Raw genomic sequence first — 15,944 nt, forward strand, 5'->3', positions numbered from 1 at the left:
ATAGCCACATACTCCTGTATATAGTCCCTTAAGAGTCCTTCAAACATTTTTCCCACAACAGAAGTTAAACTAACTGGTCTATAATTACCTGTGGAGGACTTAGATCCTTTTTTGAATATGGGCACCACATTTGCCTTGCACCAGTCACTTGGCACTGTACCAGTACCTAGAGAATCTTTAAAAATTATAAACAGGTGCACAGAAATGACTGAACTGAGCTCTTTAAGCACTCTGTGGTGTAATCCATCTGGACCCAGAGCCTTGTTCACATTTACCTTATTTAACTTATTTTGGACAATATCTACAGTTAGCCAATTGAGTACATTACTGGATGTACTAACAGCCCCAGCACCACAGATATCATCTCCTTTCTCTTCTTTTGTATAAATAGAGCTAAAAAAAAACATTTAGTAACTCTGCCTTTTCCTTATCTTCAGTGACTAACCCCCCTTTACCATTATTTAGGCCTCCAATCCCAAAGATCGCCTCCAATCCCAAAGATCTGGGATTGGAGGCGATTCGGGTTTATCTAGAGGAGGATGAGTGTATGCCACCGCTGCAGAGAGAATTCATCTAAGGGTACATTCACACATCCGTGTGTGTTTTGCGGATCCACGGATCCGCAAAACACGGACAGCGGCAATGTGCGTTCCGCATTTTGCGGACTGCACATTGCCGGCACTAAGAGAATATGCCTATTCTATTTTTTTCAGGATCGGAATTGCGGACCCGGAAGTGCGGGTCCGCAATTCCGTTCCACAAAATGCGGAACGAAATTGCGGACGTGTGAATGGAGCCTTAGATTGCTTGGATTTCTGCCTTAGTAAGAACTACTTTTGATTTGATGGTACGTTTTATCTCCAGCTGACCGGGACGCCGATGGGGGCCAAATGCGCCCCCAGTTTCGCTAATCTGTATATGGCTGCTTGGGAAAAGTTAGCGATTGACCCCCTTCTAAAAGCAGTCCAGGAAGGAGGCACGTTGATATTGTGGAAGCGCTTTATCGACGATTGCCTGATAATGTGGGAAGGTGAACGCTGGGGCTTGGAAAAATTTATGAACAGCTTAAATCAGAATACTTACAACCTGACATTTACTAGTGAAATGAGCCTCAGTAGTATTAATTTCTTGGATCTGACCATTTTTTTGGAGGAAGGTCAGCTTAAGACAAAAACGTATTTCAAACCAACTGATGTGAATGGCTACATCGATATGCAGATCTGCCACCATGCACCTGGAAACAAAATATTCCGAAGGGACAATTTATACATGTCCATCGTAATTGCACTGAGGTCAGAGACTACAGGGAACAAAGTAGGGTGATTCAGAAGAGGTTTGAAGAGAAGGGATATAACCCCGAGGCTTTGGAGAAGATCAGGAAAGAAGTGGAAGAATGGGATGGGGGGGTTAAAAACACAAATAGAAATAAGGAAACAGACAAGGAGAATAAAATGTTGGACTTCAAATTTACCTTCCTCACCCAATATAACACGCAGGTAGAACCGTTAAAGAACTCCTTGCAGAAAAATTGGTTCATCTTAAAAAATGACCCAGTGTTAGGACAGGTCATCCCCGAGCGGCCGAGAGTGCTATATAAAAGAGCACCAAACCTGCGAGATGCATTGGTAAATAGCTGCATAGTGAAAAATAAAAAAACAAGTAGGGATCAGTTCACTTGGTGCGGTTTCTGCTGTGTTTGCAGAAACCTCACCAGAGAGGACAAGGAGAGAAAAAAACAGCAGGAAGTTGTATCGAAAGGAGGGCAGGTGCATAAGATTAAAGGTGAAATGTTGTGTGAGACGATGGGGGTTATCTACATGCTGGAGTGCCCTTGCGGGCTCCAGTATGTGGGTAGAACCCTTCGTAAACTGAAGACCCGACTGCAGGAGCATATAGGGCATATCAGGAAAGGCAAAGAGGATCACAGTGTCCCACTACAATTCAAGCTTATGCATGGAAAAAACCCGGCGGGCTTGAGGTTTAGTGGTTTGGAGAAGGTGGAGAGGAATTGGCAAGGAGGGGATCCTGTCGCCAACATTAACTGCAAGGAAGTTGGATGGATATATAGATTGGGGACCTTGAAACCAGCAGGGCTAAGTGCTGAGTTTGATCTAAAGCCGTGTTTGGTGGAATGAGGAAGAGTTGTAAGGGGGGGGGGGGTGTATTGCTGTCGTCACTGGATACCTGTTCAAGCTAACTATGCAGGGTTAAATGCCTCAGCCTTTTCTGAAGCCTGTTAAGTGAAATGAGGAAGAGTTGTGAGTGGGGGGGTGGTGTATTGCCGCTGTCATTGGATACCTGTTGTTGCTTACTATGAATGAATAGAATATAGTGGGTTGTGATTAGCTCTAGGGAATCATGTGATCGGAGTGTAATCATGTGACTTTTCTATGAATGGAAAGGAGAGGGCTATTAGTCATGTGTGAAGTATATGCTCTGAGAAGCAGAGAAGCAATTTTAACTTTGTGTCAGAATACCGCTAGCCTTTGTGGGGCTCTAGGAAACTTTGTTTGTTCATTATTGTTTGAGTTCTGATGAGTATCCTAAAGGAATAAAAAAGGAAAAAGTTTTGTATAAATGGGCGGTCCATAGATGAGATTGAGGACTAATAAATACCGCACCTGTGAGAGAGGATACCATCGCCCCTGAGAGAGGCCTTTTTTGAGAATATATTGATTTTAAGGCTGAAATTTTATGTCCTTTTTGTAAGTAGAATAAAAACTGCTATTGCGGAACTACCTGGTGGAACTTCACTATTGTGTTATAACTTCCCTCTAGGGTGCAGGTGTACGTGAGTGCACCAGCCTCTGGAAACCGATTGGCTACAAGGTGAAACAACTGCGCATTTGGAATAAGAATCTGGGATTGGAATCCTATACTCATAGGCAGCGCGATCAACATTTATTGGAACTTTAACTGTGAAGCGAACTTTACCCACGTCGCTTGGTGGATCTGCAGCGCCGATAAGTAACCACAAAGATTAGAGACTGCTTGTATTTTAAAATATTTAGGGTCCCCTACCTGCTCAGACCTTGATTTTGTAGCATTTATATATTTCAAAAATAAATTGTTTTGCTCTCTTTTGCCATGTGTTGCTCGTTTTGTATTTTTTCAAATTTTATCTCCTTTTTACAGATTTTATTAAGCCCTTTGTAAACTTCAAACGCTACAGCTGACCCCTCAGATTTGTATTTTTTTAATGCCCTTTTTTTGTCTTTTATTGCCCTTTTTACAGTAGCTGTAAGCCATGGGGGGTTTAATTTTAGCCGTTTAAACTTGTTGCCTAAAACAGTGTTTCCCAACCAGTGTGCCTCCAGCTGTTGCAAAACTACAACTCCCAGCATGCCCACACAGCCAAAGGCTGTCCGGGCATGCTGGGAGTTGTAGTTTTGCAACAGCTGGAGGCACATTGGTTGGGAAACACTGGCCTAAAAGAATAAATGTTTTAGTGCAATTACTCAATGTGGATTTAAAGCTCTCCAATTTATCATCTGTATCATTATGTGACAGTAGCTGCTCCCAGTCTATGCCCTGAAATGCTGCCCTCAACCCATGGAAATTAGCCTTTTTAAAATTCAGTGTCTTTGCTCTGCCTGACAGAGTATGCTTCTTATAGTTTAGGGGGACAATAATTATATTGTAGACTACAGTACTAGTTTCTCATTCCTATTTTCATCACCAGCACTTATATTATAGAGGGGGTAAAGATCACCACAATTTTTGTGATTTTTGAGTTTTTTTAACAATACATTGAGGTTCCTTTGGGGTGATCCTGCACTTACTGCAACTCTCAAATGTTTGGCAACTTTCTCAAAAATAAATGAGAATTTCATGAACAAGCAAAACAAGAATTTTCCAACACAGTAATAGTGAAATTTTGATGCATTGCTTAAGATTACTTCTTAAAAAAACTGTATTTCACCAAAATGTTGCCCACTACATAGCAATCTTTAGTTCTGATTTCCTTTATTACTTAAAGGGGTTTTTAATATTGATGACCTATCCTCAGGAGAGGTCATCAATATCAGATCAGTGGGGGTCAGACACCCAGCACCCCCGCCGATCAGCTGGTTGAAGGGAAGGCCGCATTCCGTGCGAGTGTAGCCTTCCCTTCATTGTGCGTCGGCGAGCAGGTGTAACTACAAGACGTACGATTCACTTCTATTAGAGACAGCTTGTTCTTATTCAGGTGTATAGGAATAAGCCGTCCCATAGAAGTCCTGGAAAACCCAGTTGTTCCCGCCAGCAGATCTAAAAATGATGATCTGATTCTGTTCTTGCTTTCTCCTCCAAGTCGATTGAATGGCCAGGGAATTAAACATAAAAAAAATCCTACATTATATGTGAAGGCAAACACGTATAACATATTCCTGCCTGTGTTAATTATTGATCACCACCAGATGTGCATATGTTGTAATTATAAAGAAACTTCTGATATTTTAAGTGCTGAAAAATGTAAATTTAAACCCCTTTAGGCTTTGAGTGCTCTGGACAATTATTTTTACATTTCCCACCAGGAGTTGTCAATAAGGCAAAGAGTTACATGAAAATGCAATTGATTTCTCTGACTTATGCAGATGTTATGGAAAACATTATGATGTTTCTTGCCTAAAGCTGAGACACAAAGAATAACATTTACGTGTATCTGTTAAGTAAAAAAAAAAAATAGCATCTAGGAACAAAAATGTTTACAGTGTAGTCATCAGGCCAAAGACATGAATGACCCATTACACACCTTCATTAGAGGCCAGTTTGCACCAACAGAGGTAGCATTTAGCATAGGTTCCCATCCAAAAGAGGACACTTGGCCACGGTGGATGGGCACAAATGATTTTGATCAAAATATATTTGCTATATTTTATTCATGTAGTGAGTATAGCATTAGTTCATATATTCTGTGTTTGCAGAGGGCTGTTGCATTGTATTCTCAGCCATGGCAACACACAACTGCCCATTAGGATGCGCTAACTAACTTTTTATATTTGTTATAGTTTTAATATTTGCAATGTGAATTTGGAGGTGCGGCTGCCTCTATTTTGGTCTTGCACTCCTGACTAACCCATCTTTCCCACAGGCTGATTTTAATTAGTGAAAGCATAAAGCTGTAGCCTGCTCCCCCTGTATTTATTGGAGGCCAGCTGACACGAGGAAGGGTAGCACACAGAATGGGTCCAGTATACATGTGGAGCCTGCCCTTCCTAAATTCATTGGGGGCCAGTAGGTACCAAAAATTGTAGCATTTAATGTAGGTTTCCATCCAAAATTGGTCACCTTGCTGTAATGGATGGGCACAAATGATTGTGATCAAAATATATTACGTACGTTTATTCATATAGTTCATATATTCTATTATTCTATGTTTGCAGAGTGCTGTTGCATTGTGTTTGACTGACTTATGCAGACATTATAGAAAACATTATGAGGGTCATATATTAAGACCGGCGTATAATATACCGATCTAAACCCCCCTGCGCTGGCGATGGATCCAGAAAAGTTATGTAGAGACGCACGCCGACTGTGCGACATGTATTTTTGCACGAGGCACTGTCACTTTATCTGTATTATATGTAATGTCACATTGATGCTGATGAATATGTATTTATTTAAACAAAGCTCCTATCAATTGTGATTGTTTTTATTTTAATTGGATATTTTATGTAATGAATTGACACACCTTTATATACTGCTGTTGTAACACATGTTCACATAGCTTGAGAAAGATCGCAACAAGCGGTTGAAACGTCGCTGCTATTAGACACTAGGTGAATAAACCACGTTGATTTTTTGACTTTACTGGAGTGCTGCTGGCTTTTTGAATTTTCTCCATTGAATGGGACCTTGGTGCCGGTTCGTATTGGCCTGATTCTGCACCCGACTGTTAAGGTGCTGCGTCTTCATTTTCCATATATATATATATATATATATATATATATATATATATATACACACACATGCATACTGTATATATTAGTTCTGATAAATGGGGATAAAATAAACATTCCACATATTCTGAACAAGTTTTGTGCTGTGTGGCTTTGTTTTCTATTCAAGTCCATGCATCATATAGTAAAAACTAAGGAACAAAGGAACTTGGATACAAGAAATGGCCAGCTGGGATGAATGATAATGATTTGGCACAAATTTGAGATGAAATGTAATTAAATATATCTACTGATATGACAGATCTAAATCTGAATATATTCATAAATGTATGTCTATAAATTTGAAGCAATGTTAAAAGAATAATATCAGTCTATGAAAAGAATGTGAAAATGTTCTCATCTTCTTGTCTTTTTCAGGAAGGGTACAAGTAAAGCAGCTGCCCAATAGTATGCGGAGTCCAATTTATTAATGATGAAGGACATAGCCAATGTAAAACCCTACCCTGGCAATATGAAAAAAACAAAGCAATGAGACAAATTATTATTTAGATTTCCACACAAATACAACTGCAGAACATTGCCAATAAATCGAAATGGCTGCTCAGTTCTATTTTCAAAGTTTCCCAGATAATGTAATGTTTCACTGCGAAGGAAAACTGGATAAAATGCCAAAAATTGATGCCAAGGATAAGTTAGGGTACTTTCACACTTGCGGCAGAGGATTCCGGCATTTGTCAGACAAATGCATTGATTTTTTTCTTTGCATTTTTAAAGGTCTGTGCATGCGCAGACCGGAAATCCGGATACGTTTTGCCGGAACACTTGGGGCTACATCCGGCATTAATGCATTTCAATGGAATGTTCAGGATTTTTGGCCGGAGAGAAAACTGCAGCATGCTGCTGTATTTTCTCCGGCCACAAAAATGTAAGAGGGACTGAACTGATGCATCCTGATGCATACTGAATGGATTGCTCTCCATTGAGAATGCATTAGGATAAAACTGATCAGTTTTTTTCCAGTATTGAGCCCCTGTGATGGTACTCAATACCGGAAAAGAAAAATGCTAGTGTGAAAGTACCCTTAGGTCTCATATGTTTAGAACCTCATACCTAGATCTCATGGTCAGACCTGCTTTGCAATACACAGATCAGTATTAAGAACTTATAGGCCCTCTGCGTGCCACTGTACAGTGCCTCCATAAGAATATCTTTGTAACACAGCAGGGGATACCATGATTTTTTTCTGCCCCCTTGTAAAATCAAAGGCATAGTGAGGAACAGTATAGGGCTCTATTATGCTATGGGCTGCATATTCAAGATTCACAGAATCCCATATATTGCCACACCCATGATGCATTAAAAACATTTACAGTACAAGCAGGTGTGGGCTGGCAATATGCCCTGGTGGGCACACCCAACATGAGCCGGTCAAGAAGTGTGCCGCTGGCCTACCTTTTGCAACAATTTATGCAGAACCACATTAGCAACAATGTAGTTCTGTGCAAATAATGGCAAATGATATCGCAACAAACTAAGTCAAAAACATAATTAAATTTATTGCAGGACCTTTGGTAGCATCATAGGTACATGGAAAAGGTCCTTTAACAGCACAACAGAAGAAGAAAATGTAGCCTGGAAATAGGTAAAGGTCACCAGAACCACAGAGACCATTCTGCATAAGTAAGAGAAGGGGTCACCTAGGGCAGCAGTATGTGAGAGGGGGAAAGCATGGTGAAAAATATGTAACAACCGGGGTGGCCCCATGGGGTCAGTGAGTAAGAAAGGGGAACCATGGGTAGCAATAAGGGAGAAAGTCTTAGGAAGCAGTATGTGACAAAGGGGTACATGTGGAGCAGTCTGTGGGAGGGGTGTATGGGAAGTGGTGACTGTGAAAAAGTGTGTGGCATGGGGAACGGTCTAAGTGACAAAGAGGAGGCATGTAGAGCTGTCTGTGGGAACGGGAGGAGTTTTTAAATTTAGTGATGGGGTTACACTGAAGGCCTATAGGGAACTGTGGGGCTCTTGTAGTGGTGTTTTGTAAGTAGTCTGTGAGTGTTTATGTAGTATAATATATGTGAAATGTAGTGTAGAGTTTGTGCGTAATGTATGTAGTGTCAGCGGGTGAGTAGCAAGAGGGGACTGAGATCTCATCATTTTCATTTGGTCTGATCTAGGGTCTCAGTTTGTTTAGGTGGTCTGTTTTGAGGGCTGAGTACTTAGAAGCGTAACCAAGTAAATCAAAATGCACTGTATCGTGTGTAACGCTCTGCTATTTTTCAGTGATATGATAGGGGGTTGATATTCTATGTGGATTGGTAGGATTTTGGACTGTTTTTATGTCACAATTCAGTTTTTTAGTCCCTGAGTACAAGTATGCTAAAGATAGACATTATTAATATTCACATTGAGCCATTAATGCCTGGTGTACATATTTACTCAAAAATAGTCCTTCTATACTTAAGTAAACTGAGTAACTCATGTACCATTGGCAGCCAATATATACAGTACATATTGTAAAGGGATTGCTCTCTCAAGCAGGGCGGCGGTGACAGATTATCTTGCAGACCACAGGGTTAAAGTCCAAATGATGCTTAATTTTTTTGACACCCCGGCAATACAGGCAAACCCCAGTTATAGCTAACTGGGTACGGTGAAGGTCCCGCACCACAAAACATAAACCAAACCAAAATAAACACCTGCCCGTCTGGGCTCTGGCTAATACAGTGAAGATCCTAGCTCACCTATTTAACACAGGTCACACAGAGAATTCAGTTTCTCTAGCCAGCGGGGCAGCCATCTTCCCAGACTTTCTCCAGGCATTTCTCTCCTCAGACTGACAGCCTGAACTGTGCTTTATTTCCCCTTAACGATCCCAGCTGGCTTCAGCTGGTGAACCCTCAGGCTAGGGGAAAAACCTCCCCCGGAATCGGATGGACTGGGGAGGTCCCTCTACCAAGCCTACCTTCCCCAGTCCAATAAAATCCAGCCCATAAACTTAACAAAACTGTCTCAGCAACCTACACATTGCTGAGACCATTTTAACTTTCTGGATTTCATTTACCTCATCCAGTTGAGGAACCTGGGTGAGATATACACCCCTTCCAGGACTTTACCATACACTTTTCTGTTCCCCTTCTACAATATATACAGTAATATAGAAAGAAAAAGGAGGGATATGTTTGTGCATGCAAAATAAGCAGGTTTATAATATTTAAAAATGTTTTCTTCACATGTATTCTCGAGTAACTATATAATTGTGAAGCAATAAGCAGCACAGGCTGTTAAAATGTGTCTTACTCATGTTTCACTGTTTGAAGAATAAAGAAAAATATCAGGTGGCACAGCACTGTACAATTTCATGTAAGGGAACTCCAGGAGAGTTAATACCTAATCATGTACAGCAAGTATCAGCATGTCTGCAGAGCTTAACGTCTTGTCACTGCTGAGAGTTCTCAATAAAATTACTCTACGCACAATTCAACTATAACAGATCTGATTTGGCAAAAGTAATATGTACATTAAACTGTAATACAAAAGCCACCGACAGCAAAATTCTTCTGATTTTGAAATGTTCAATAAAACTACTCTAAAATAATTATTGCCAAATTTGTAATAGTAATTAGTAGCTAACATGCCACTAAGGCTAGGTTAAGATCTGCGTTACAATTACAGAATTACCGGATTGAGCATATACCAGACACTGCTGATGCCCGCTGTATCCCATTCACTATAATGGAGCCCGTCGGTTTCCCATTTGAATACCGCCATTTTGCCGGACAAAAACCATTGTATGAAGCAGCAGATATATAGTAGATGAGTCCATACAGTGATTATAAAACTTTCCTGACTCACACTGCAGTGATGGATCAGTCACAAATGAGCTGCCTAATAAGAGCCAGTTATCCCCATTCTCATTATCCAAGCCCTTCCTTTCTACCTTAAAGGGGGAGGGGTGAGCAAGGGAGGGGGACGACTTTCTAATGCAGTTAAATAGGGAGCGGTTTGGTACCTAAAAGAGATGACTCTCCTTGCTGATCCAACCGATCTAGCTCACTAAGAGTCATAACTCCCATTACTATCACACTGCCTGCCTGTACTTTGTGTGTGCAGAATCTCCGATGTACCGTGGTTCTGTGAGATGCGCCTTCACACTGCTGTCTCTGCCTCCACCATGTAAGGCCTGCTTCACATATACCAAATGTGCCCGCTCAGCTATTGTGGGCCATGAGGCGGACACAAGTGATATATGTGCACCGCACTTCAGTGCACCGGACAGAAAAACACAGCATTTTTCTGTCCGGCATTATTTGACATCCAGCATCATAAGCAATGCATCAGCTGTATGAGAACGATCCCATAGAATACTATGGGATCAGCTCTGGCTTCAGTTCCCCTCTTGTGTTTTCTGCTTCATGCCAGAGGGGAACTGAGACGAATCGCTGGATATAGGTGAAGGGGCCCTAACAGCCTGAAGATGCATCACATACATTGAGGCTCTGCAGGGTGAGGTGACAGCAGTTCTGGGTCAGTGATCTGTTACTTTCCACCATTAGATAGGGCTGAGGCACCACTCTGCAAAGTCAGACATTAAGAGAAAATGTAGGATTCTTTAGGAGAACCATATCTAAGGGGTAGAAGGAATCAACATGTAATTCAGCTTCTGCCATGCTGTTTGCCTCATTCTCTGCCTGACCAATAGGTATGTCTAGCTTACTCCCTGCATAAGGTGTGCTGTTCTGTTTGTCTGCCTGTGTACTGACCTCTGCCTGAATTCTGACACTGCCAGACTTGTGCCTGATTACTATATTGACTCTCTGTTGCCTGCCTTGACCTTGACCTTGTTTCACGGATTTGCACATAATCTGCCTACCCTTCTCTTAACCTGTTACTAATTACAAGTTTTGCCTGATTCCTTGGTGCCCCACACTGGTGTCTCTGACTGCAGTATGTCAGCTGTCAACCACACAGGGACCATTCCAGGAGGTATCAGGCTAGTGGCCCTCTGCAGGGAACACAAGATCCCTGTATAGCAGTTAAAGGGTGAAAACCAGAGGATTGCTGGGATAATGCCATTAGGACTAGCCCAAAGTCAAACCTGTTAGTTGCACAATGGGTCCACACCCACTAATTGTAACAATTTTTAATATCAAAGTAGCAGTGGCATATATGGCCGCTGTATAAACTGCATGTTTAAAACCACAATGTACTGTTGGATTTTTTTTTATTTTAAAAAGTCCAAAATTATCCTTTTTTGAAGAAAGGAGTATCCTTCTCTAAATTGTCTTCTAAATTGTAAAATAGTGGTCACCATTTTGTGCATATCATGTGATTGAATCCCCCAAAATTTAGATTTCTTGGAAACTGAAGTTTTTGTGAAATTTGTAAAAACATTTGATTTGTTCTCTAATTATAAATATAAACAATCAGTTACATTCCATTTCTCATAACACAAATTTGACATTGAATTAAACACTAGAAACACTAGAAAAGTACCTTTAAATCTTATAGTACAGTATCTTGCATTGACGAATAGCAAGATGCTTTCTACTGGCCAGTGGCTGGCTTTAATTGCATCAACCACGCTGATCAAAACCGGAGAATCCAACCCCGGCCCGCATAGCACATATTGATCCTACATACAGCCCCTACTGTTGGCAGGGATGTGGGGAGAGGGCTAGCCCAATGCATATGTGGTGGAATTGCCCCATTATATCTCCTGTTTGGGTAGTGGCGGGGGTCTTAACGGCGGCACGGAAACTAACTCTTGGGAACTGCCTGTCACCCCGAGTATTTTGGAATTAACAGCCCTAGTCAATCAATATAGCAGCATGAATGTATATACACTATTTCACATTGGGCTAGATCTCAGGTATTGCAGAGATGGGATTTATGGTGCATGTCCCCTTATGCGTCTCGTATTCCGCTGACAGCCTTATGATAACTATATTATACAACTCTTTCATTAGTTTCTCTCTGTGAAGGCATTTGAGGATTGAATGGAGGAGAGCTAGGTGAATGGCTCTGACACGACTACTGGTTTTATCTCTTAGCTTTGTGCTGTAAGACACATTGTTATGTCCACTCTTTCTTCATGGATCACTATGTTCTATTATCTGGGTTAACAGATGCTAATTGTTTACTGTCGATCTAAATAAGGTATAAACTTTAGGGATGCTGGATGCTTTCTCTTTTAGTCACTGTACTGTTCAAACAGCATCTTTATTGATTGATTGTATGTGTTTGTACTGGAAAACCTAATAAAAATCTAAAAGTAAAAAAAAAAAAGAAATAATGAAATCTGACCAAGGACAACATCTCCATGGAATTTATATGTTTTCCACGTGTTTGGTTGAGTTTTCTCCAGGTGCTCCAGTTTCCTTATAAAGCCTTACAGATAGGAACTTGAATTGTGACCTCCGCTGGGGACAGGAAGTGCTGATAATGTCTGGAAAGCGCTGCAGAATATGTCAGCACTATGCAAGTAACTAAAATAAATATATCAATTCCTCCGATATAGATTGACTTTTTTTTGTTTGTTTTTTTGCGTTTTCCATTTGTGCTCCCTGCCTTCCCAGAGCCATAACTTTTTTATTTGTCGTTCACATAGCCATATGAGGGCTTGTTTTTTGCGAGGCAAGTTGTACTTTCCAATGCCACAATTTATTATTGATGTAGTGGAAAGCGGGGAAAAAAAATCTAAATGGGGTGAAATTGCAAAAAAAAAGCTATTCCACCACAGTTTTACAGGTTTTTTATTTAGGACATTCGATGTGCGATAAAACTGACCAGTTACTTTTACCCTACAGGTCAGTATGAATCCGGCAATACCTTATATGTATAGTTTTTCTTGCGTTTTGATAGTGATAAAAAAATTAAAATGTGGGAAAAAAATCAGTTTTATTTTTCTGTCGCCATATTTTGACCCCTATAACATTTTTGTAATTATGTCTACAGAGCTGTATGGGGGCTCATGTTTTGCGGGGCAATCTGAACTTTCCATTGATACCATTCTGGGGTGTGTATGACTTTTCGATCACTTTTTATAAAAAAATATTGTAGAAAATGAAGCCACCAAAAACGGCAAATCAGCCAGTTGGATGCATTTTTACATTTTGCTGTTTGCTGTATATATTGTTATATTTTTATACTATGGGCGTTTTCGCACATCGCGACACCCATGATGTGTAATTTTTAGATTTTTTTAGTTCTTTTATTTTTATTTTTGGAAAAGGGAGGTGATTTTAATTTTTATTTTGTTTTACACTTTTTTATAGTTCCCATAGGGAACTATAACATGCAATCAGATTACTATTATCATAGACTCCAATGCACTAGCATTGGGGTCTATGACAAAATTGCTTGTTTTCTATGGAGCCCTATTACAGGCAAGGTCTCTATAGGAAATACTATGCAGCAGCCTTTTGTCAATCACAAAGACAGGGGCCGCTGCACACAAGCTTCGGCTCCTCCGATCGCCACACGGGGGAGCCGGAGCATAACCGAGAGTGCACGCTTTTGGTTTTCAGCGCGTTCAGATGCCCTGGTCAGGATTGACCACGGCATCTGAGGGGTTAAATGTCCGCAATCGGCATCACTGCTGGTTGCGGACGTGAGTCGAGGGTGTCTGCTATAAGAAGCAGGCTGCCACACGTGGCTATGGCGCTTGCAGCGCACTCAATCGGGTGCCATGTTTAAAGACCGGACCGATGTATGTCATTGGGCATGAAGGGGTTAAATTGCCTGCAGTGCCACCACAGGGCAAATGAAGCATTACACAGTTCACATAGTAAACAATAGGGTGTCCATGTAATCCTCTTTCTAAGAGGCTAAGGCTCTATAAAGACTGGTGCCGAGTATAGGATTACACAAACCCAACGACTTTAGTTCATATAGTATAAACCTGTATCAGGGAAGTTATAGTGGTGTATAATTTCTGCAATATTATTACACCCAACATACTCTGATCGACCAAAGACTATTAAGGGTAGTCATGTTTTAGAACCACATAAATATTGGGAACCCAAAGGGGGGGTCTTATTTGAGTCTCCTCTGTCTCTTCTCTCTGTCAATCCCTTCCAAATTGCCCATAGAATCCAGTACAAAACAATAACTATGATATACAAGGCCATCTACAACCTGACCCCTCCATAGACGTGTGACCTTATCTCCCGGTACCTGCCAATACGCAATCTCCAATCCACACAAGACCTGCTTTTTTACTGTCCTCTTATCTGCTCTTCCCACAATCACCTCAAAGATTTCTCCATTGCACAGGGAGAACCTAGCCTTTCTGCTGCCTGAGGCAAAAACTGAAACACCCGGCTCCGTCAGCGCGATAATGACAACACCGGCCTCTTATAGGCTTTAGTCCAAGTTCCTGTAGCCTATTAAAGGAAACATTGGGCCAGAGAGACATCACAACCATGCGCCGTCGCAGCAATCAACTGTATTGCTGGCCTGAGTAAAACAATGCAGTTGAATATGTGGAGATGAGTGTTTCCACAATGAAATCGCTCATTGCCCATGGCCCTTCTGCTGCCCCGTCTTGGTGCTGCCTGAGGCGATTGCCTCACCTGGCCTCATGGGTGGTGTACCCCTGCCCATGCCTCCCCTATACTCTGGAACTCTCTACCCCAACATATCAAATGCTCAACTACTGTGAAAACCATCAAAAGCAACCTGAAAACTCACATCTTCAGACAAGCCTACAACCTACAATAATCCTGCTGCCACCACCAGCTTTACTTACTGCATCCTTCCTTGTAGATTGTAAGCCATCGTGGACAGGATCCTTTTCCCTTCTGTACTACTGTAACTCATGCTTATTGCAATTTTTTATACTATGTATGTATGCTTTTTACTTGTACAATCGCCGTGGAATGAATGGCACTTTAATAATAAATTATAAAGTGTCTTCACAAGGTACTCAACACTAATGCTAATGAATCGGCAGGACAAAGGGTCATATCCCCATGTGATAGACAAATTACACAGTTTAATGTAGTCTCAACATAAGGATTTCTTATATTTTATAACAAGCCAACTTCAAAACATTCTCTAAAATGTGACAAGTAATTTTCACTGTACTTTAGTCCAATTAAATATCCAGAAAACTGATTGCAGATCAGTGTGCGGTGGAAGTAATAAATTATACATCCTCAGTGAAGGGCTTCATGTGCCAGGAGAAATGGTTAGCTAGTTTCATCAAAATGTAATATTTTTCCAGAACGATGACTCTAGCCAGCATATCTCTTCCAGGTGTTTTATGATACTGTTCCGTGAACTGTTAAGGTCAGTTATTTGTTCTCCTCTTTACTCAGCCTTAAATAAAGAGACGTCAATTACACAGATGGCTACAACCTGTGGAAGGACTTGGTCTCAGAAATTCATTTAGGGTACAGTATACAGAAAAATAAAGATGTAACAACAATATTGATGGCCTATCATGAGGACCTGACTGTTTACATAGTGGCCGTCAGTCAATTTTGAGGGGGATAGAGGGAACAAGGGGAGTGCTTCTATCATGTATAGAGCAGAATTATAATTATCAGTCCGCTGTTCTCTTTGTCAGGTACCATTTTCAGTACAGTGGACCTGCTTCCATGGTATGATGCCCTTAAAGGGAACCTGTGAGCTCCCATAGTGTAATGGCAGACCTGCTGATATCAGCGATATGTCACTCCTGTGATGGCATTCAGTACTTTTACAGTACTGACCTACCAAAGCCTGCAGTGTGCACCAGTGTTGCTAGAGAGATTAGTCTGGTGAAGCACGCTGCTCCTGTCCTCCCCCACCTATGCACAACAGGAAAGAAATCTGTCTATCATTGGATGGAGGTGAGGGCAGGGGCAGCGTGCTTCGTCAGAGTCATCTCCCTCGCAGCACTGGTAGGCACTGTTTGCTTTGGCAGGTTGGTACTCTAAGGCTGGTTTCACACGGGCATTGCGGGTAAAGTTGAGGGAACTTTTTTCCGCCCAAGTGCAAAACATTGTAATGCGTTTTGCACGCGCGTGAGAAAAATCGGCATGTTTGGTTAGCTGCTGTGTAGATTGTATTATTTTC

General features: G+C 41.2%; 1 protein-coding gene across 1 annotated transcript in view; it reads right to left on the reverse strand.

Annotated features, from left to right (window-relative positions):
* The window catches only part of FGF14 (fibroblast growth factor 14), a 607,883-nt gene that overhangs the window by 559,671 nt on the left and 32,268 nt on the right, over positions 1 to 15,944 (reverse strand). The gene's annotated exons all lie outside the window — the stretch shown is intronic.

The sequence above is a fragment of the Bufo bufo genome, chromosome 3 (assembly GCF_905171765.1).
Source record: "Bufo bufo chromosome 3, aBufBuf1.1, whole genome shotgun sequence".
NCBI classification, from domain to species: domain Eukaryota; kingdom Metazoa; phylum Chordata; class Amphibia; order Anura; family Bufonidae; genus Bufo; species Bufo bufo.